At 40.3% G+C, this 21,484-nt stretch overlaps 1 protein-coding gene across 7 annotated transcripts in view; it reads left to right on the forward strand.

Moving 5' to 3' along the window:
• The first annotated feature begins 1,147 nt into the window (after nucleotides 1–1,147).
• The window catches only part of TTLL7 (tubulin tyrosine ligase like 7), a 244,448-nt gene continuing 224,111 nt past the window's right edge, over nucleotides 1,148–21,484 (forward strand). For 5 of the 7 annotated variants that reach the window (XM_074221807.1, XM_074221810.1, XM_074221811.1 and 2 more), the window contains exon 1: nucleotides 2,813–2,945. The gene's annotated coding sequence lies outside the window, so the exon portion shown is untranslated. Of the gene's footprint in view, nucleotides 1,418–2,812; nucleotides 2,946–21,484 lie in introns of those variants that run through there. The other 2 variants (XM_074221808.1, XM_074221809.1) reach the window with 2 other exon arrangements.

The raw sequence follows: 21,484 nt of genomic DNA on the forward strand, positions 1-21,484 counted from the left end.
GAACTTAAGGGGATACCAATGGTGAGCACAAGGAATCCTTCAATATGATCAAGAGGGAACAGTCAGTAGTCAAGTAGGGAGAAAATAAAAGAGGGCAATGTCACTAAATTAGAGAGAAGAGATTTCAACTAACCCCTAGCTATTTTCTTACTTTATCCTGTCTTCTCATGTTTCTGTATTTTTGTTCTCAGTTTCTGAAATAGACAATTTCCACATCTTTTCCTGTGATTCTTCATTTTTGAAAAGTTATGCATTCAGACACAATTTCCTAAACAGAAAAGGTCCTTTCTTTTCAGTCAGTCATACCTCTTTGAGCTCTATTTCTCATTTTAATTTGCACTATATTTGTGTGTGCTTCATCTCCTACTCAATTTTAAAGTCATTTAAGGCAGAAGTTGTTACTTTTCCTATTTGTATTCTTAGCTTCTAGCACAGTGTCTTAGAAATTGCAGGGTTTAATATATAGCTGTTGAATTGTTATACCTCTTCCATTTTATCATCCAGGTTGACCATCCTCTTAAAGCGATTATCAAACAGAGAGGCTCTCGTTTGGCATATGGGGAGCAAGGGGGGCCTTCCTCACATGACTATTTTAGTTTGTTGTAAAGGTGACAGTAATATAAATTGTTCATTGATGCTTCTACTTTTTTTTTTATTCTTTTTAACGTCTTCTTTATATAAACCGGGGCAGCTTTCACCCACAGGCACCCTGTCTTCTCACTCACTCTCCTCTCAAAGGATGTTTCCAGCAAAGGATGAGAGATACTAATGTACTGGAGGATGAGAAGTCATGGATTGGTTGATGGATGGCTGGTATATTGGAGGGAATCTCCACATCACTGAATCAATGATATCACAGATCCAACTAAATACAAATGAAAAAGCTTAGCTGTGTATTTTCTTGGGGGGTATAAAACCCTAATGGGGCAGAAAAAAAGTGATGAATAGAGTATCTGCTGAGGAGTCTTCAATTGTCTTGACTGGCACATATTGGTTAGATGATCCCCTCTCCAAAGATCCTTAAGGCAGAAAAATGGTCGTTTTTGATTGTCAGAAGGAGTTTCTTCTCTGGGAAATTGCTCCATAGCTGTGAAATCACAATGGCTGTTCAAAGATTCCAATTTCAAGAAAAGGTGGGGTGCTATCTCTGAAAATCTACAGTCACTCCATGTTAGCTGCCTACTCTGCTTTGGTTTGGGGCTGACCCTGGACTGGCTCCTGCCACAATTCAACAAATACTGACTGACTGCCCACCGTGATCAGAGATAAGAGAAATGAGGCCCGGCCCCTTGCCAGCTAAGGGCAATGGGTGCCAGAGCCTTGGCCAAGGAATGGGGAAACTGAGCAAAGCTTTTTGAAGAGTGGGAGAAATCCATTGGTTGATCCAAGCCGACATTCAGCCTCCGAGGTGACTAAGGTGAATTGGGGGGGGGGGGGGGCATGGCCGCTGCCTCTCCTGTTCTTCCCTCTCCTTCCGCCGGGACCGGCCGCTGGGAATCTGGATCTTCGGCGCGGCCCTTTGTTTCTGGTGCCTTCCCCCCCTTTTCAAGATGGGGCCGCAGGCCTTCCCTCCGCTCCCTGGGCCCCCTTTTCCTCCAGGACAGGGCCGCGGGCCGCCCCTCGGGCCTCCTCCTCCTCCAGGCCTCTTGGGGCTCTCCCACGCCGCCTGGGCTCTGCGGGCAGCAGCCCGGGTGCAGCCCCGGCCTCGGGGCCCGGCGGCGCGGTGCGCGGAGGCGGCCTGCGGAGGCCGGCTGCGGGGCCGGGCTGCGGGGGCCGGCTGGGGCCCGGCTGGAGGCCGGCCTCGGGGCCCGGCTGCGGGGCTCGGCTGCGGAGCCCGGCTGCGGGGGCCGGCTGGGGGCCGGCTGGGGCCCGGCTGGAGGCCGGCCTCGGGGCCCGGCTGCGGGGCTCGGCTGCGGAGGCCGGCCGCGGGGGCCGGCTGGGGCCCGGCTGGAGGCCGGCCTCGGGGCCGGGCTGCGGGGGCCGGCTGGGGGCCGGCTGGGGGCCGGCTGGGGCCCGGCTGGGGCCCGGCTGGAGGCCGGCTGGAGGCCGGCCTCGGGGCCCGGCTGCGGGGCTCGGCTGCGGAGGCCGGCTGCGGGGGCCGGCTGGGGCCCGGCTGGAGGCCGGCTGGAGGCCGGCCTCGGGGCCCGGCTGCGGGGCTCGGCTGCGGAGGCCGGCTGCGGGGGCCGGCTGGGGCCCGGCTGGAGGCCGGCCTCGGGTCCCGGCTGCGGGGGCCGGCTGGGGGCCGGCTGGGGCCCGGCTGGAGGCCGGCCTCGGGGCCCGGCTGCGGGGCCGGCTGCGGGCCTCGGCCGGGTCTCCAGGCTGCGCCCCGCCCCCGCGCCCGTTGCTAGGCCCACTGTTTGCCGCGTTCCGGAGGCGCCGCGAGCCCGGGCCGGAGCACGCCGGCGGCGCGGGCAGGGGTGGCGGGCGAGCAGAGGCGGCGAAGGCGGCCCGGCGGGGCCGGCCGGGGCGCGGGCGGCGCCGGCCTCCGCTCCGCCCGGGTGCAGCCGGCTCCCCGGCGGGCCGCGGCGGGGGCCGACCTCGGCAGGCGGCGCCCGCGGCTCGGCCCCGGGGCCCCCCGGCCGCGGGCCGCCCCGCGCGCGCCACCCCTCCGCGGCCCGCGATGGTCTGGCCCGCCGGCAGTCCCCGCCCCCCGCTCGGCCGCAGCTGCTCCAGCTGCTGCAGGGACCGCGCGCGGTGGGACCCGGAGCCGGAGCCCGGGACAGCGGCTGCCGCGGGCGGCGGGACGGCCGGGCGGGGGGCCGGGCGGGGCGGAGCGGCGGGACGCGAGGGCGGCGGCGCGGGCGGGGCGGAGCGGCGCAGCATCCTCGGCCGAGGCGCGCCCGGCTGCGGGGCGACCCCCGCGAACAGACGTCCTCCGCCCGGGGAGCGGGGCGCGGCCCCCGCGGGGGCCCGGAGCCGGGGCCGGGCCCGTGGCGGCCACGCCGGTGAGTGACGGCCCCCGCCGGCCGGGCGTCGCCGCGCCCGCTCCATCCTCGGCGGGCCGGGCCGGGGCCGGCTCCGCCCTCGGCGGGCCGGGGGAGGGGGCGGCGCCGGGGCGGCAGCCCCGCCACACTGTCCGGGGGGGGGGGGGGGGGGCAGGTGCGCGGGGCCGGGCCGGGCGGGGCCGCACAGGTAGGTGAGCAGGTGAGCGGGGCGCCTCCCGCATCCCGGCCCCGGGATGCTCCGCACTCCCCGGCCCGGCCCGGCCCGGCCGCTTCCTTTCTCTTCCCTCCTTGTGGGTCCTGGCTGGGAAGTCTCCCGGGCCTCGGCGGCCGCTGGCGGGGCCGGGCCCCCGAAGGCCTCGGGCGGGGGGCGCCGCGTCCCGGGCCCGGGCGCCAGGTGGGATGCTGGGCCCGGAGACGCAGCCTCCTCCTGGGGGAGCCCGGGCTGAAGGACGGCAACCCCCCGAGGACCCGAGTTCCACCGACTCTTAGAACAAATCTGTTCTCGAAGTCGGGCCGAGGAGCCCGAGGCCCGGAGGGCCGTGACTGGGCCAAGGTCAAGCAGGTAGTAAGTCACAGGCCTGGAATCCGAACTCGGGTCTCCGACTTGAGAACACCGCGCCCGACCATCCTTGGAGGGGAAAACGTCTATTTTCTTGGGTTGCATTTGCCAAGAAAAGAAAAAAAGTACCCAGCCAACTCTACCAAAGAAAACTAGGTTGCATTATTCAAAAAGGAACACAAAGTAGAAACTTAAGGGTAGGAAAAATATCTGTAGAAGCTTCAAAAAGGAAAAAAAAATCTCCAAAAATAGATGTTTCCCTTTCTGAAATTTTTAACTTAGCATCTGCAGCGTGGTGACCTATTTGTAATGGGTGTTCATAGAGTCGATGGGACTGCCTTTTGTTGATACCAGCTAAACATAGAAAAGACATAAAAATCCAGTGCCATAGTTAAAAAGATGCGTCTCCGGTCATCGTTGTCATACCAAGTGGGACTGGAATCGATTTGTTTTGCCCATGTATGTCCACCCTGAAGAACTGTCCTGGCCCCAGCTGCTTCTCCATCAGAAAGTGATGTGTTGGGGGGGGGGGGTTCTTTGCCCATTATTCTTATGTTTGTAGATTTTCTTGCAAATACATAAATATGGACATGCAGTCTTTTGCTAAAGTAACCGGAAATACTTATTTCTGGAATAGTTCTTACCTGTGTGGAAGTGCCTGCCACTATGTTGAATAAATATTTCTTAAAGAATGCTTTCAAGTTAAAGGAGGTGTTAAAGGAGGTATTGAGACGTTAAAACTTACTCTTGAAATAAGGACTTAACATTGTAGGACAGACTTCCACATGTTGTTTGGAGGAGCTTCTGAATTCATTTTTATTTTTCAAGGCAGTGGGGTTAAGTGGCTTGCCCAAGGCCACACAGCTAGGTAATCATTAAGTGTCTGAGGTTGGATTTGAACTCAGGTACTCCTGATTCCAAGGGCAGTGCTCTATCCACTGCGCCACCTAGCCTCCCCCTGAATTCATTTTTTAAAAAATTTACTCCACAGAACTGATGAATTATAGTTTCCATTCCCATTATATTGGTTATTTAATTAGATTCAATTCCACAGTCTTAGAGGGTAGTACCAGGAGTTGCCACCCTGATCAATTTTATAATGGCATCTTGAGGAGTGAAACTGTTACCCTGAATGCAGACACACCTACAAACCATCTTGACTCTCTTACCCATCCTTACCCTTCCCATCCCCCAAAGAAGAATCTCTCTTCCTGTTTTTGTTAGCCAAATTTCTAACCCAGATTGTATCACAGAATTGGATCAATCATCTTAAAATGTATTGAATCTTTTAATTTAGTTTTGATTATAGGCTATCAGACCCACCTTACTTTCTTGTTGGGTGATACTGAAAATCTTAGGTTTATACCAATCAGCTATTCAGTGAGTGTTCTCATGAGTATTTGAGCCACCATGCCATGGAAGTCAGGACAGTTGTGCTTTTTTATTGACTGTTCATTAATTGGATGAGAAGATGAACACCCTGATGGTAGGGACCACATGGCACTTAAGTGTTTTGTATCATCTTGGCCAAATTACTTTAGAAGACTTTATTTTCATCTTCATTTTAATATTTTTAAAATAGGGATATATCATTTGTATCCAATTTGCAGTTATTATGAGGATCAAGTAAGGTTTTTCCGTATATGGTTTTATAGAACTATAAATGGATTGTGTGTTTAAGCTGTTTTAAAAACATTGACAAGTATAGTGTCGATTAGTTGGAAGGTAGTCTGTGGAGCTACACATCTCTGATATCAAGTAGTTAAGTCTAATTGGGGATAAAATATTTACTAGACATGAAAAAGTCATGAATAACTCAGACTAAAACAGAAGTGCTGACTGAAGATGTAAACAAGAATTGCCATAGGAGTTGAGAGAAAGATGACTTTGGCTTAGTGTTGTGGAACATGAAGGGGTAAGCCTTGCAAGCAAGAAAGTTTGGAGACAGGTTCTTTAAAGGTGGAAATAGTTTAAGTGGACTGGTATTCTAGAGCACTTAATCTAATAGGCAATAGGGAATTGTTTTAGATTCTAAATTAGGAATAGAATCTTAAAGTAGGTACGATTTATTTTTGCCCTTTCTTGTCCAAAGTTTCCTCCTCCCCCATTTTGTCTTTGATCAGTGTTAATTCTCAGTAAGGCATTTTATAGCTCTCTAATAAAATCATTATTAGTTCAGTACTTACTTTAATCCATTTATGTATGCATATACATATGTCCTTTCACATATACCACATAGCATAAATAATAGAGTAAGCTTATTGGAGGAGCTAGAGAGTTCAAATCTTGCCTCTGACACTGGTAGCGACCCAGGTCAGACAAATCACTTAAATCATTCAGGAATAACTTGCAGGCAGCTTTCTAATATTCAGATTCAGTTGTAGACTTATCAGTGTGTCTTGATTAAGAGAGTTTCCTCATGAGAAATTTCCTGTACTAAAGAAATCACTCCCATCCAACAATATGCATTTTAAAGGGAACTTTAAAGCAAGAAAATGCCATTAAGACTCAAGGTAGTCTTCATTATGTCCTTTCTAGGACATAATGGGAAATCCTTCGGGTATAGGGAACCCTATAAATCAATGCCCATTATTTAACCCATCTATAAGGACAAGTTGTTTTGTGTGTGTTTGTTAGAGGGTGTGAATTAGTTGTTTTTTTTTTTTAGCACTGGTCAGGTGATATTATTAGACAACAGATTGGTTGAGGGATAAGATTAGAGGCCTCAAAGGTGGTATAGGGGTGTCAAAAGGAATCAGAGAAATGTGTGTATAATTATTGGCTTTTGATTGTTCCAACTTTTGCTTCCTGCCCTGAAATTTCTCCTGGAAAATCTTTGTTCCTTATACTTCCCACCAAATCTTTGGACCATTTCTACTGTCTTCTAGCCTGGGTTTCTGTCCTTATGAGTCTAACACCTTGGGACTTAGGTGTAATTCAGACCTAATGACTTGAGATGAAGAGTATGTGGACAGGTATCCAAAGGCAGACTTCTAATTTGACTAGGCACTTTTCTCTTCTATCCCACACTCCTAAGCACTGGTGCTGTAAGGAATTCCCTTTGAAAGTGCTTTTTCATATCTTATCATGACTGATAAAAGTTTCACATAAGGGACAATTCTAGAAAAGTCCTTCATTCCACTGTTGAGACACAGGGATAAACGATTTCTAACAAAACTTTCCACAATGAATGTATTAGAACCCTTATCCTTGGAGTTGGGAGTTCAATGGCATTCTTAACTTTACTACTGCTCCTTGTGTGACCTTAGGGCAAATCATTTAACCTTTCTTGTCCCTAGACTTCTCACTTAGGAAATAAGAGGGGTTGAACCTAGATGATCTTTACTGTCACACACACACACACACACACACACACACACACACACACACACACACACAGATATATTTCAATACTAGAATGCATCTACCATCTTATATCTGATGGCATGGATGTTACTGCCTTCATCCATATCCTCTCGACCTTTTAAATCTTACATGAATTAGTGCTTCATCCATATGTCTATCTGATGTTTCTCTTCCTCACCAAATCCTTAGCCCATTACCTTTTCTAGTTGTGTACTCTAGGTACCTTCTCTGCCATTTACTTCTTAGTTCTATGTTGAAGGTTTTGACTCTACCGTGCTTGTATTTTCCCTGGGATCACCTGAAATTTTGATTCTTCAGTGACTGATCCATTCTTATATAAAGGTTTTCTAGAAAGATGTTGATGATGAACAAAAACAACAAAACTGAATTTGTGTGTATATATTTATATCTAATTTGTCTGTCTATCTATCTATGACAAGGAGCTGTTTGAAACAATAGGGAAGCACTACTGGATTTCCTAGGGGCATCTGTAAAGAGAAAGGGGTAAAGTAGATTCTAGTATTATTTTTAACTCTAAATCCTGTAATCTCCCTTCCCTGTATTTCTAAATTCTATTCCCCCTACAAAATGAGACCTTTAATACTAATCCCACAAATCCTTTTCACCAAATTATTACCCCTGCCCCCAAGTTTCTACTCCTTGTTTTGCTCTTCCTATCTCTAAATTCCTTTCATCTGTGGGTATGGGATCAGGATTAGAAGATAACACTGGGAGAAGAGGAAGCTCTTTCCTGGCACTTTGGTCTCATTGGTCATCCTTGTGCCCTTTGGCAGTGGGGCCAATTGATGTACTCTTGGCACACTCTCCTCCCTCTAGGCCAGTTTCTTTCCTCTGATTGTTTTTCCCTATTCCCAGCAAGACTGAGGTGGGTTGCTAGATGAAAAAGTCCTATTCATGTGGACTAGAATTGGGGGGTTGTGGCTTAGAGGGACTCAGTCTAAAACTTGACTCTGTTCCTCCCTCCTCTGCCCAGAAGGGAGGGGTGGAGAATGTCTCAGGAAGAGAGGGTTGGGGCCATTTGTCTCCTTGTCAGTTAAATTGCCCTGGGGAGAGTAGAGGGAAGAAAAGGGGGCTCATGAGCTGTGGAAAGCATGGTCCAGAGTAACTTAAAAATGCCCCCAATTAGTGAAACTTGCACACCTCAGAAAGAAAGAAAGAAAAAGTTCTATTTATACATTGTAGAGAACAGTTCATCATTTCTGGCACTAACAAGGCTATCCCAGACCTATTACACTGAATCGGCAGGTAGAAAAGATGGGTCAGAGTTTAATTGTGACCTGTTGTACAGAAAAGTTTTCTTTTGTTTTTAACATGACTTTGTAATTTAAACTAGCATTAGTTCCATTTATTTATTGATCATGTTCTCTTCATGGAAAGTTTAGCCTGGGACCTGAAGGTACTCCCCTGTTGTGTTTTAGTTGTGGAGAATTGATATGTTGTAGCTAGGTTTCTAGTCTAGATCCTCCCTCTCCAATCTCCTGTCCACCCCCCTGTTCATATACTAGCCTTGGCTTCTTTCTAAATTTCTGTTTGACAAGTTAAATCTGATGGGCCCCCATGATTGTGCTCACCAATGCTTGGCTCTGAGATGAGGCTGTACAATTACTTCATGTAAACTTGCCCAAGATCACAGATTTGAAGCTGGAATGGAGACCTTAGAAATCATTGACCATATTCTTTCATTTTATAAATGAAGAAAAACAAAACAAAACAAACTTATATCTCACTCAGAAGACGACTTGCTCAAGGTCCCATAGCAAAGCTAAAACTCTACCACAAAAAGAATATGTAAAAACAATAGGGGATCAGTCTTAGATCAATGTCTGCTCTCCTCTTGGATTCTATATCTCTCTGATAAGAGTGTGGAGGGGAGCAGAACAAAGGCTTGAATTTTCATTCTGAACTCCTTCATTGAACTGTGGGCCTTGGGATTCTTAAGAGACAGATTGGGAACAGATTCCTGAGTCTCCTTGTGTCTAACATTGACACTAATCTCAAAGATTCTTGGAAGCTTCCTTCATGGAGAACTTAATGACATTGCTGAGTTTGTTTGGTGTGGCCTATCGTTTCCCTCCCTCCTATTTATACTGCAAATGCATATATTAACTATATAGCTGCATAGCTTATGTGTATGTATACATAATTGTTTCTGAGTTGTCCAGGGATGGAAATAAAAATTATTTGAGAGGAGATTATTTAAGTTTCTCCATTTTCTTAACCATTAGTTTGGCAACTTTTGCTTGAACTTAAAAGTTTATTGCCTAATTCCTTGTGTCATTCTAGTTTTGTCTGATGACTACTATAAAATGAATCTCAAGGGGGTGTACTTTTTTTATAGTGAAATCAAGATTGTTGTGCTGGATTCCTTTAAGTAAATTAGGTATTTGACTTCGACAAGCTAGTAGCAACGATGTTGTTTTTCCTTTTTTTTCATCTTTTCACCTTCTTAGGGCCTCTGGATGATTTTCAGCTTGTTAATAACCTTGCTAAAATGTGGTACTAGAAAGAAACATATTTCTCTAGAGATGATCTGATAAGGGCAATAAGATAGCCAGATTCTTATATTCCTGGATATAGAACCTCTTTTAATGTAGTTAAAGATATCATCATCATCATCATCTTTACTTTTTTGGTTGTATTATTTGTCCATCATATTATTCTGGTGACTTAATTACTTTTTGGTTCATAAATTCTTTCTATCTTTTCCAGATGAATGACAATTTAGTCATGCCTTCCCCATCTTATATATATGAAATTGTGGGTTTTTTAGACTTGTGTAGAACTTTATATTTATCTGTGTTAAATTTTATATTATCAGGTTTAAGTCAATATTCTATCCTATAGAATAGGTTTGGATTTTAATAACAATGTGTTAATTGTATAGATATCTTTCCGTCATTGATAAAAATGACAAACAGTTCATCTAGAAGCCTTCCAAAATGACATTAAATCATTAACACTTCTGAATCCATATACTTTCCAAGCCACCTAACTAAACTATTGCCCTTATTCAATCTGTCAAAAAAAATTGAAGCTAATCAGTAATTACATGACTATGCATCCTTACTTTTGGAAGACCATAGTAAATGCTTTGTTTTGGTTGGACTGTCTTGCATTCTTTTGCTCTACCAGTCTGATGACTTTGTCAAACATGGAAATGATATTAGCCTTACATTTTCTGTTGTTGATTAAGGCAGGCTGGCTTTGTAATTAGTGCTTCATTTCCTAGCTGTAACCTGTCCCTTCAACTAACTTTGTTAGTCATCGGTCAAGTTCATTTCCTAGCTGATATCCTTTCTCTTTTGAAAATTGAAATAAGATTTGCCTTTCTCCATGTAGATTTGGAAGGAACTTTAAATGGCATCCAAACCTGCAGCCTTTCTCTGATTCTCCATATTTAACAGATAAGACCTTCAGATCAGCAACAATATTCAGTTCCTACAGTGCTTTGGGATATAATTCATATTAGTGGGTGATTTATATTTTCTAAGGTCAGTGTGTTGCTCTTTTGCTATCTCTTTAATCATCTTGGGTTTCTGTTTCCAGCTTGCTCCTTTTTTTGTGTGTTCTTTCCAGCTGGTTGGTTCTTTTATAGAGAAAACAAAAGCAAAATAGGCAACTCAGCTTTCTTTTCTTGTTTGTTAGCCTTACACCATCCATCTCAAGGAGCATGCCTGGACTCTTTGAACCTCCTTTCCCCACTATGCAAGTATAGGCCTCCTCCCCTTTTTAAAAATCACTTGGCTTTTCCTCGCTAACATCAAACCACTTTAAATATTGGTGCTTGTAGAAGAAAACTTACGGGACTATGCCACATTGTTGCGTTGTCTCCATTATATCTATCTATCTTTCTATAGATAGATGTATATTTTTGAAAGTCTTCTCTTTATAATCTTGTTAGTCATTGAGTCCTCTGTGTTTCCATGGTATTCTCTTCAAAGAATTCCCTTTTTTCTTACTTTTAGAAATTATTTCTCTCTGTTTTGGATTTCATTCTTGAGAGTTATCCAATTTCTCTTAGACCAACTTTCTCACTAGTTTTCTTTTCTATAGCATTCTATTTATTCTCTTATTATGCTTGTGAAATCTGCCCTCCAAAAATTATATGATGGGTTTATTTCTCACTTTTTTCTTCTTTGCCACAAATTTTAAGATGAAACAATTATTTTGCCATATGATTCCCCAGTAACCTATTCCTCTTTGTGGGTGGGAATCCAATCTAGAAATATTTGTGGCTATTTTTCATGTTTTGAATTATGATAAATTATGATTACACTAAGTCAGTATTATTAGTTTCTATCCTTTGGTCGGAGAGAACTCTTTAGATGTAGTTCAATAATTAAAAAATCTTTATAGAATCTAAGATTAAATTATGGAACACTAGTAGATTTTTCCTGAGCTTATCTGTATCCTCTTTCTTTACCCAGTGACTTGTAGATTGCTTAGATGATAAAGCTAAAATCTCTTCATGTATGCTCAGTCAAAATGCTCTCCATCATGGTTTTTTATTGAAACTTTATTTTTATTTTTAACTTTGCTTCTTCCTTCTATTTCTTCATATGAATATATTTTCTTAAAATATCTTTTACCAACCCTGTTCATTTTAAGGAAGGTATCTTTCTTTACAGGCATAGAAACACTTCCCATTGAGTGAGTCTTAAGGAATACAGTTTTGGGTCAATTTCCCTCTTTGCCTTAGAGCTTTAGTTTACCTTTCTTGTTTCTTATCTACTATGCACCAACTTCTATACAGCTTAATAAATGCTTGTTGAATCAAATTGAATAAAATTTATTGAAATTGATGTTGCCTTGCTTCCAAAGTTAACAGTGGCTTTGTGATGTGGATGTATGGACTTAATGGAGCTGATGGTTCATTTACCGCTCAAAGAGGAAAAAGGAGTATTAATTTAACAAAAAAGACATTTGATGGATTGGATTTCAAAAAGCTCATTAGTGATGAAGTCCATTTTTCTACTTTATTTCAAAATTTTGTTTTATCTTGTTAAGTCCAAATATGTGACTAATGGAATGCTTGATATATATTTGTATGAAATGTTAGGATTTTGGACTGGAACTTACTTTCCTAACTCTCCTGGAAAATTTTTCTGGGCTCCTACATGATGGATCTATCCTCTTTGGGGGACATGTGCATCAATCTCCTATTCACTTGAGAATTTTTCCTTGCTTCCTCTCTCCTGGACAGTTTTTTGAACCTTAGAAGTATATGAATTGGCCTTCTGTACTATTCTCTCAGAGATTCTTTGGTGTTTCTTGACCCATCAGATTCTCTTACCCTACATTTCATCTTAGATGCACAGCCTGAAAGATCACAGTCTTTATTAACTTGAGTGGCCAGATAACCCTAAATACCATATCACACTGACAAGGATGAAGGAAATGTTGCCTAGAGAAATGAGGGAATGGTGTTGCTAGAGCTATAGAATAGATGAGACCTGTGAAAAATGGGAGAGAGAGATTGCTCGAGTTGGCTAGAGGGCAAGGATGTGGGGCAGAGGGAACTGGAATAGGTAGAGATGGAATAGCTAGAAGCAGAAGCACAGTGTGCGAATTCCACTGTGCTACTCTTATGGGTCTCCTGAGAATGATTGCGTATTACTATCACTATCTCCCTAGCAACAATTTCCCACTGGATGCCTGTTTACCTGGTTATGCATTCCCTAAAGGTTCTCTTCACTCTTTTCCCTATGAAAAACATCTATAGATTTTTCTCTACATCTAGTTACTCTCTGATTATACTCTTGAACTCTACTCAGACCAAAAAAGGTTCTGGTGTTCTTACTGTAACCTTATTGCTGTTTCATAGGTTTCATAGGTTTCCTATTGCCCTTCTGTTCTCCATTATCTCTGTAGACCCTAAGTAGAGCATGCCTCTCTGCAATAAGGGTGGGGGGATAGCAGGTTCACATAGTAGGTGAGAATAGTTTTTTACAAATACATTCTGTACAACCTTGCATTTGTATAGTATTTGGTCATTTGCCTAGGACAGCTCAGTGTAATGGACAGGCAGCCAAGCTTGGAGGCAGGACACTGGGGTTTAAAACTTGTATGAGTGATTCTTGCAGCAGTGACCCTTGTGTAGAGACCCAATTGAAGTATTCCTTTGCCAGCATGCTATGTGACACAGACAAGATCTCCAAACCTTGGGAAATCTTAGTTTGATTTGTGAGCAAGTTGTAGGAAAAGTGCTTGGCAAACCCTACAGGGATACAAAGATGTGACTCAGAATCTGTACAAAATACTTGGACTTTCCCCCATTTGAGTCCCATGACCGCCCTGAGAAACAGGTACTACAGGCATTGTTTTCCCCAGCTTGGAAGCTCAGAAAGATTCAGTGACTTTTCCATAGTTACACTGTCAAAAGCAGAATTTGAACTCATGTTTTAAGAGCCTGGATCTGTGTCTAGCTCTTCAATTTACTGTGCTTCTTAACCTCCTTCACTGTAGAATGGTTTGTATTTCTTTATCAGACATTTATGGTTCTGCTCCATAATGAGACTTCTTCCCTTAAAACAAAATCAAATAAGAGTTAAACAAAGCCAGTGCACACAGGACTGTCTCTGATGGTGTGGTCAGCCTTCCCTAGTTATTGTCCTGTTATCTTCCCTCCCTCACCATTTCTAAGCAAAGGGAGGAAGCTACATTTTTTCATGTTTTCTTTGACGTCGAGTTGGGTCATTTCAATTAGTCAAAATTCAGTTACATGTTATTGTTCATTTTGTTTATCACATCTATAGTATTTCATTATACATTAGACCTTTACTTCTTTCAGTTCTTCACAGTGTTTTTTTTTTAACTCCACAGGGTTACCTGCAGGACAATTCATCCATTTTTTAAAAAATTTTATTTAAGTCAATGGGGTTGTGACTTGGCCAAGGTCTCACAGCTAGGCAGTTCTTAAGTGTCTGAGGTCACATTTGAACTCAGGTCCTCCTGATTCCAGGGACGGTGCTCTATCCACTACATCACCTAGCTTCCCCTCCTCACTTTAATATTTGATTAGATTAAAATTCTATAATTTCTTCAGTCATATCCAATGATGGGCACATAATTTGTGGTGGTATTATTTTTTTGCTATCAAGCAAATGCTGTAATGAATATTTTCATAAATGTAGGAATTTATATTTTTGATTATGATCATCTGGAAGGCATATGTCCAGAAATTTGATCTCTGAATCAGTGGGTATAGATATTTTAGTGACCTTTCTCATATAATTACAATATTTTTTCCAGAATGGTTGTATACATTGATAGTTTCACCAAAGATATGTTGTACTTATCTATCATATCACTTCAAATATTGACTTTTTTGTCATTTGTCATTGAAACCATATGGATGTGAGGTAAAATTTTGGTATAATTTTAATTTGTATCTTTTTTATTAAAAGTTTATCACTTCATAGTATTATTGATAACCTGGTCTTTGACAGTTATAGTCTTTTCTAATAACATACTTCGGAATAGTTCTTATAATTCTTAGATTTATATGTGTATCAATTCATTATATCTCTTGGATGTCAGATTTTTAACAGTAATACTTGATGAAATTATTTCCATTTTCCATAATTGACAGTTTTTCTTCTTATTCTAGCTACATTTATTTGGTTTCTATAAAGAGGAAATCTCTTCCCCCATTTGTCTAGATTCTCTTTTTGGAGTAAGAATTTACCTACTAGACATAGTTGTAAAAGGTATCTTCTTCAACTCTTAATTAAAAAATATTAATTTTTCTGCTTGGATTGAGTAATAATATGGAGCTTAATGGTTGTACTGTAAGAGGCTGATCTACATCGTTTTTCTGCCAAAAATTCTAAAAATAGTACCATCAATTCTTACGTATGTATTATTTCTAATGCCTCCTTATGTAGAATATTATTGTAGAATGTTATTATATGTAGAATATTATTCTACCCTAATTTTCTATTTTTAAAAAGTAATTTGATTACTCTTTTACAGTGTAATTTGAAGACTTGCAATAATACTCCTTCCATCCCTACTTTTTAAAGAAAGACTTTCCTTGAAATTAAAGTCATTTTGGCCTTCCAAATGAACTTGGGAATTTATTTATCTAGGCCTATAAAGTAACGCTTGGTAGTTTGATACCACCAAAGGAATCAAATTAATTTATGTAATATAATTTTATTATTTGTGTGTGGTCTATTCATGGTATGAATCATTTGAAACTTTTTTTATTTCTGTAAATGCTATTTTATAGTCTTACTAGTCCAACAGATATTTTATGCATTTTTCTAATTATTTTGAATGAGATTTCTCATTCTTTCATTTATTCCTTATTTTTGCTATCACAATATAGAGTTGGTAGCAGTTTTTTCTGAACTTATTTTATCTCCTAACACTACTGAAAATTTTATCTGTTTTTTCAGTTTTTAAAAAGTTTACCATCATTTCACCTGCAAATAGAGATTATATAGTTTTTGTCATTGTTTATGCCCTTAATTTCTATTTTAATTATTACTTTTTAGAATGTCTAGAAGTTATGTTGGACAGTAGTGGAGAAGACTGAGTATCTTCACTTTACCCCTGTATTTATTGGTAAAGCTTCTAGTATTTCACCTTTTCAAATACTACTAGATTTGGGGGGGAAGGAGATTTAGGTATGTAATTTTTATCAATCACTATCTCCCAGGTGTTTCCTCAAGTTGATCTTGAAGAACAGATATAGCATGGCAGAGTTGACAGGGAATCAGTAAGACCTGAGTTCTTTCTCTTCACTGTCTTGTTTTAAGGATTTTTAACATTAACCCTGCATTATAAAGTCTTTATGCACATCACTAATTCATATGGACTTTTTTTGTAGTTTTAATATAAATAGGTATGCTAGTTGTTATTGTACTATATTTTTAACCAAAATATTTATATGAAGATGATTACAAATGAGATATTATATGAGATATTATATATAATATTATATGAGATAATTATAAATAAGACTTCCTACTCATCCCCTTTTCCCAGATGGAGCCTTATTTATAATTTAGTAAAACAATTTTATTTGAAGATGCTCAATTTTCATTAAATTTATCTTAGTGTGATGTAATGAAAAGAACAGTTTAGACTTGGGAGCCCTAGGTTTAGACACTTGCTCACCTTGGGACTAACAGTATGGCCTTGGGAAGGACTCAGAATGTCTCTGGGCCTCAGTTTTCTTTACTATAAATTCGGGATGGAGAAGTTTCCTTCAGATGACACTGGTATCTTTCAGTTTCATGACCATTTAGCAGAACTTTGTGGTGAACATTGGGGGAGATAAAACATGTAACTAAAATAGATTGCTTCTTCTCAGGAAGAATGATTCAATACAATTAAGAGAAGCAGAAGATTAAAGACTTTTGAGTCAAAATGTGTTTTCTATTAAGGATTCTTGGATTTTAGTTTGGGATACTCTAATAACAATATGTGTATTGGAATCATAATTCACTAGATTTAGTATGACTCCTTGTCTTCTGTGCATCTGAGTACTTATTGAAAGTAATTCTTTGAGATAATTAAAAAAGTACTATTTAGGAACAAACATAGCACAGATCTTTTTTTAGGGGATTTTACTGGACGTTATCTCAATATCAGGATATTAATGGAAGTCTTCTTTTTCCTTTGTGGTTTGCAAGCCTTGCAAACTGGGTACTCAGGAAAAATTTTGAGCTGTCTAAATGTTTTATTATAGAAGGAGAAATCATTGTCTCCTGGGTGTTTGTTCTAGTTGATCTAGAAGGACAGACATAGCATGGCAGAGTTGACAGGGAATCAGGAAGACCTGGGTTCTTGCCTTTGACACATTGGCTGTGTATTATCTGTTAATTGAGGAGGTGTGGCACAATAGCAATTAAAGAAACTTACAGCTCTAAATCTTCTGGTTTTTAAAAGTCCTTTATCCTCTGGTATCCCAGTCTACAATGAAAAGCAGGTACAAGTGAATAGATAGGGTAAGGAATCACAAGTATGGCCCATTAAATACTGGTAAAGATGCACCAGCGCAGGTGGGGTGCCTGCTCTACTCTAGAATCTTAAGGGAGCTGTCTGAAGTACTGAAAGTTAAGTGACCTGTCCAGCATCCCACAGCCAGGCCGGATCAGAGATTGGACCCTACTCCAATAGGCTGGACGTTGTCTCTTCCCGATTCCTACTAAGCTTGGGTCTAGCTCTCTGTATACCACACCATGCTGTGGCTTAAACATTCTCTTGTAGCTCACATCTGGGAGTCCCTTTGTTATTAGGGTTTAAAACAGCGTAAGAGAAGATGGGGAAGGGATCCAGGGTATGGAAAACTGCTTACTCTCCAAAAATCATGAATTTCATTTTGCAACCATCTAATTGATTCTACTGAGCACTGAGAGATGGGTCCCAGACATTTTTTGATGGCAAGTCTGATAACCTATGGTTAATTGTGTATCATTTAAGTATGAGTCTATTAGGACATAGTTCGATTTGTGTTTGGAATCAATTAGTAGTAGCTGATCACAAATATTGAACGAGAGCCTTTTATGTTTGAGTACCAGGAGGACATTTTATTAACTTGCTCCAGTCAATTAATTTTTTTGATGCTGTCCGTGGTGCCCTGTGACCAGGTAGAGCACTTTGACTTGAATTTACTATATATGTCCATGTATTTGTGTATATAAAATAAGTACGTACATTCTGATGAGCTAATGAGGCTCCATTGGGAAAGGCATATGAGTGATGATAAATGCTGAGATCAGAAATTAGAAATGGACATCAAAGGAAGGAGAGAAGTTAGAGAAGAAGCCTAGCCTGAGCCTGCTGGCTACACGGTGACCTTGCCCTTAGACCTTTTCTGCATTTTCCCCCTCAACTTGATTTTCACATCTCTCAAGTGGAGTCAGTAGGACTTTGCAACTCTCTGAAATTCCAAATTGAAAGCAGCTATGCAAAAATAATGTTAAATCTTACATGATACTGTTTTGTGCAAGCATAAACTATACTTATGTAGCAGATAACTGTTGGAAGTCATTGAATACTTTTTGACTAAATTCAAATAAGAATTGTGATGTATATTAATATTGTATATATATCTAATATATATGAACAATAAAAATTATTTTACCTTTGTTTAGCTGTTACCATTTTATAATCCATAGTTGAAAAGTCTTATTTACTCAATTTTAGAAATGTACAAATCAAGTTGAGGGGGAAAAAAATCCAGGAAAAAGGGCAGTGTTTGGGTTCACCTTGGGACTGGTGAGATTACTTCTAAGTTTTTCTTCAACATTTCCTTCCCTTTGATCTTAACTTCAAAGTTACAACTTAAGAATTTGTCACATGCTTTTAACAGTGGAACCTTATTCGCTCATCAGAATTATTCTTTGACTGCTTTCTTTGCCAATTTGAGATCCCTTCACCTTTAAAAAAGTTAAGTGTCAAAGAAAAAAATAGGACAATGTAATTATTTCTGGTACAAGTATAGGTTCTCTATTCACCTTCAAACCACGTTTCAACTTTATTTTTCCAATTTGTAAATAAATTGTTCTTGAAATTTTAAATTATAATAACTTTATAATTGGTGAAAAATGGAAGACTTGATAATGTGTACCAAAAATTTTCAAGGCATAGATTACAGAATCACAAAAAGATTTTCTTTAGAAATGTGGTATTACACATTCGTATTTTTTATTTGTAGTGCAGTTTAACAAGAGAAGATTCAATTACTCACAAAAGTGCTGTTCTTTGTAGCCAAATGTGAGGAAAGAAAAAAATTTCTAGTAAAACTAGATTGACATATTTTACTACAAAGACCAGATATTTTGGTGCTCTGTTCACAAAACATGAAGAAAAGCGTTAGCCAACCAACAAATAGCTCTACCTTATTGTATCTTTTGAGTTATCCCAACTTTCTGATCTCTCCAATTCAGGGTCTGGAATTCAGAGAATAATAAGCATTATTCATAATCTTTTACTATAATGTAGGGATAAATCAAGTACTATTCCTGAATAAATCCCACACCTTTATTAAGACTACCTCCTGTGTCCTTTGTCTCAGTAGCCTAGGGTGCTCTCGCTTGTCAATCAGGACTCTGGATTTATGCACCAGTGACTTTGACCCCTTATGGCATTTGTTATATTATATATTGAAACTGCTGTTGGGGCTCTTCACACTCTTTGCTGTCAACTGAGATATAACTGTGACATCGATACTATGGAGAGTTATGGATGGAAGTTGCAGAGAGGCAGATTTGGGCTCCATGTAAGGAAAAACTTCCTAACAATTAGAGCTATCCCAAAGTGGAATGACCTGCTTAGGAGGTACTGGTTTCCCCTTCACTGGAGGTGGTCCAAGAGGAGGTTAATGACTACTAGTCAGTTATGTTGCTAAAGGGATTCTTGTGCAAGTATGGGTTAGACTCGATATAGCTAGCCTTTGAGGTCCTTCCAACTCAGATCATGAGATTCTGGTGCCAGTTGTGTGGAAATTCATTAGATTTCAGCACTCTTCCTTTGTTTTTCAACTAATAAATACCTATCTTTGCAGGGGGAGGTAATACTTTTAACTTGACAAAGGAAAAGGACCTGGGTATCTTTTTTTATATTTTAAAAAATCTACTAAATCTTTATTTAAAAAATTTTAAAATTTGGTTAATTTAAATTTAATTTAAATTAGTTACTTTAAATACAGTTTTCAAGTATATATATTTAGGACTGTTCTAGAATTAATGTATAGACTCTACCACTTACTGTAGGCAAGTCACTCTGATATTTGGTTTTCTTCTTTGTAAAATAGGTAATAAAACTTTTCCTGCCAACTTCATAGGGTTCTTGAGAGGATCAAATGAGTTATAAACTGAATTTTGTAAATTCATGATGGTAGAGTATTATTTGAGATTTTATAAATCATAAAACTGTATATTTCTATTGAAATGATCAAGTCCATGGATAGGGAAAAAACTCAGAAAAATATAGAGGGTAATCTTAATTCTTTGGAGTTGTTCCTGAGAAGGAAAGAATTTCTTCTTGCAGACTCATCTTAATGGTCACATGGAGAAGTTTAAAAAGAGGATGTTGGTGGAAAGTTCTCATTCAATCTGTGTTCCCTTTAGTGATGGCATTAGTAAGATCTGTTATTTGCAGAGATTTGAGAGAAATATAGTATTCCCCATATAGGCTTGAAGCCTCATTTGTATAGGGGAAAACATTGTAATACAGATATGTGGCTATATTGAAAGCACTGTGTTCTTCAGAGTTGGGGCAGATGCCCTGAGCCTTGATTAGTTTGAAGGTTGGAGTGATGGAAGTGGATTGTTTGATGTTCCTTAGAGTTGGTGATAGACAGGGTACTCTTTGACCAAGTCTAAATGTGAATCATTTTCAGCAGAAAGGAATTTTAACTGCTCCCTATGTTATAATATTAGAGCTACTTGATAGGAGCCTTCATTTTTTTTTCTCCTTTGCAAATGGAACTTGTTTGTATAGTGTAGTGTGTTGAGAGTTATTTTCAGTCTCGACTGAGAAGCAGAAAGCTAAATATATTCTTCTTTAGTTACATTACTGCATATTTTCTTCCATTATTATCCTTGACTTGACATTTGTAGATTTTATTTTTAAAACCTCAAAAAGAACCATCATAGCATATGTATAGGCTGCTATGAAGAACCTGGAATACTACTTGTGCTTCAAACTTAATACTGCTATCATGTACTCTAGAATTGATTTGGAGATAGTATTTTTTAGATCAACAAGCAAAATGAGCTACAAGTTACCAAGGTCTTCAGATACTTTCTTTTCCCCAGGTGCATGTATTCAATAGAGTGAAACTAATTCCTTGCAGAAATTCCTTGATCCTTTTTTCCTGCAGTGGTAACAAACTCTTATGATTTCTATAATTTTTCTGGTGATAATTTTTTAAAAAAAATTATCTCCAATATAGTCATTCCCCCCTCCTCCCATCTTTTTAAGTGTATTTTATTTTGTGTTAACATTATTATAGCATTTTCAACTTTAAGTTAATTTACAAAGACCACAAGAATGTATAATTACAATTTATGTTGTAATTATTTATCATATTTAACATCTGTTTGGGGCTCTGGATTTGTCATTGGGGAAAGCCATTTTTTAAAGAGCTACAAAATGTAAAGATGAATAGAATTTTAATGCAGGTGATTGTGTTTAATTGGTAAGAGAAAAACTTATTAATATAAAGTTTATTAATTTTAAACTTTATTAATTTATTATTTAACCTTTTAAGTTTGATACTCATATTTTTCTTTACTCCATAAAGTAATGAGTTTTTTTTGGAGGGGTGGTGGTGGTGTGTCTCTTCAAAAAACATGAATAGTGAAGCATGGGAAAGAAACAATTATTAACCCCAAACAAACTTTTGTTTAATGCATTTTTATAATTGATGCCAAATGGTAATGTTTTCCTAATTATATAAATGCTATGATTGTGTCATTTAACCTTTCCATGTAATTGGAAGTGAGTTATGAATTCCTAATCACAACCAACCAGAGTATTTTATGTCACTAAAAAATAATTATTCTTATAGTGAATTTTTTGGTAGGTATGAAAGGAACAGTGCTGATTTTGCATAGAAGGTAGATTTCTTTAG

Source organism: Macrotis lagotis, chromosome 2, assembly GCF_037893015.1.
Source record: "Macrotis lagotis isolate mMagLag1 chromosome 2, bilby.v1.9.chrom.fasta, whole genome shotgun sequence".
Classification (NCBI taxonomy): Eukaryota; Metazoa; Chordata; class Mammalia; order Peramelemorphia; family Peramelidae; genus Macrotis; species Macrotis lagotis.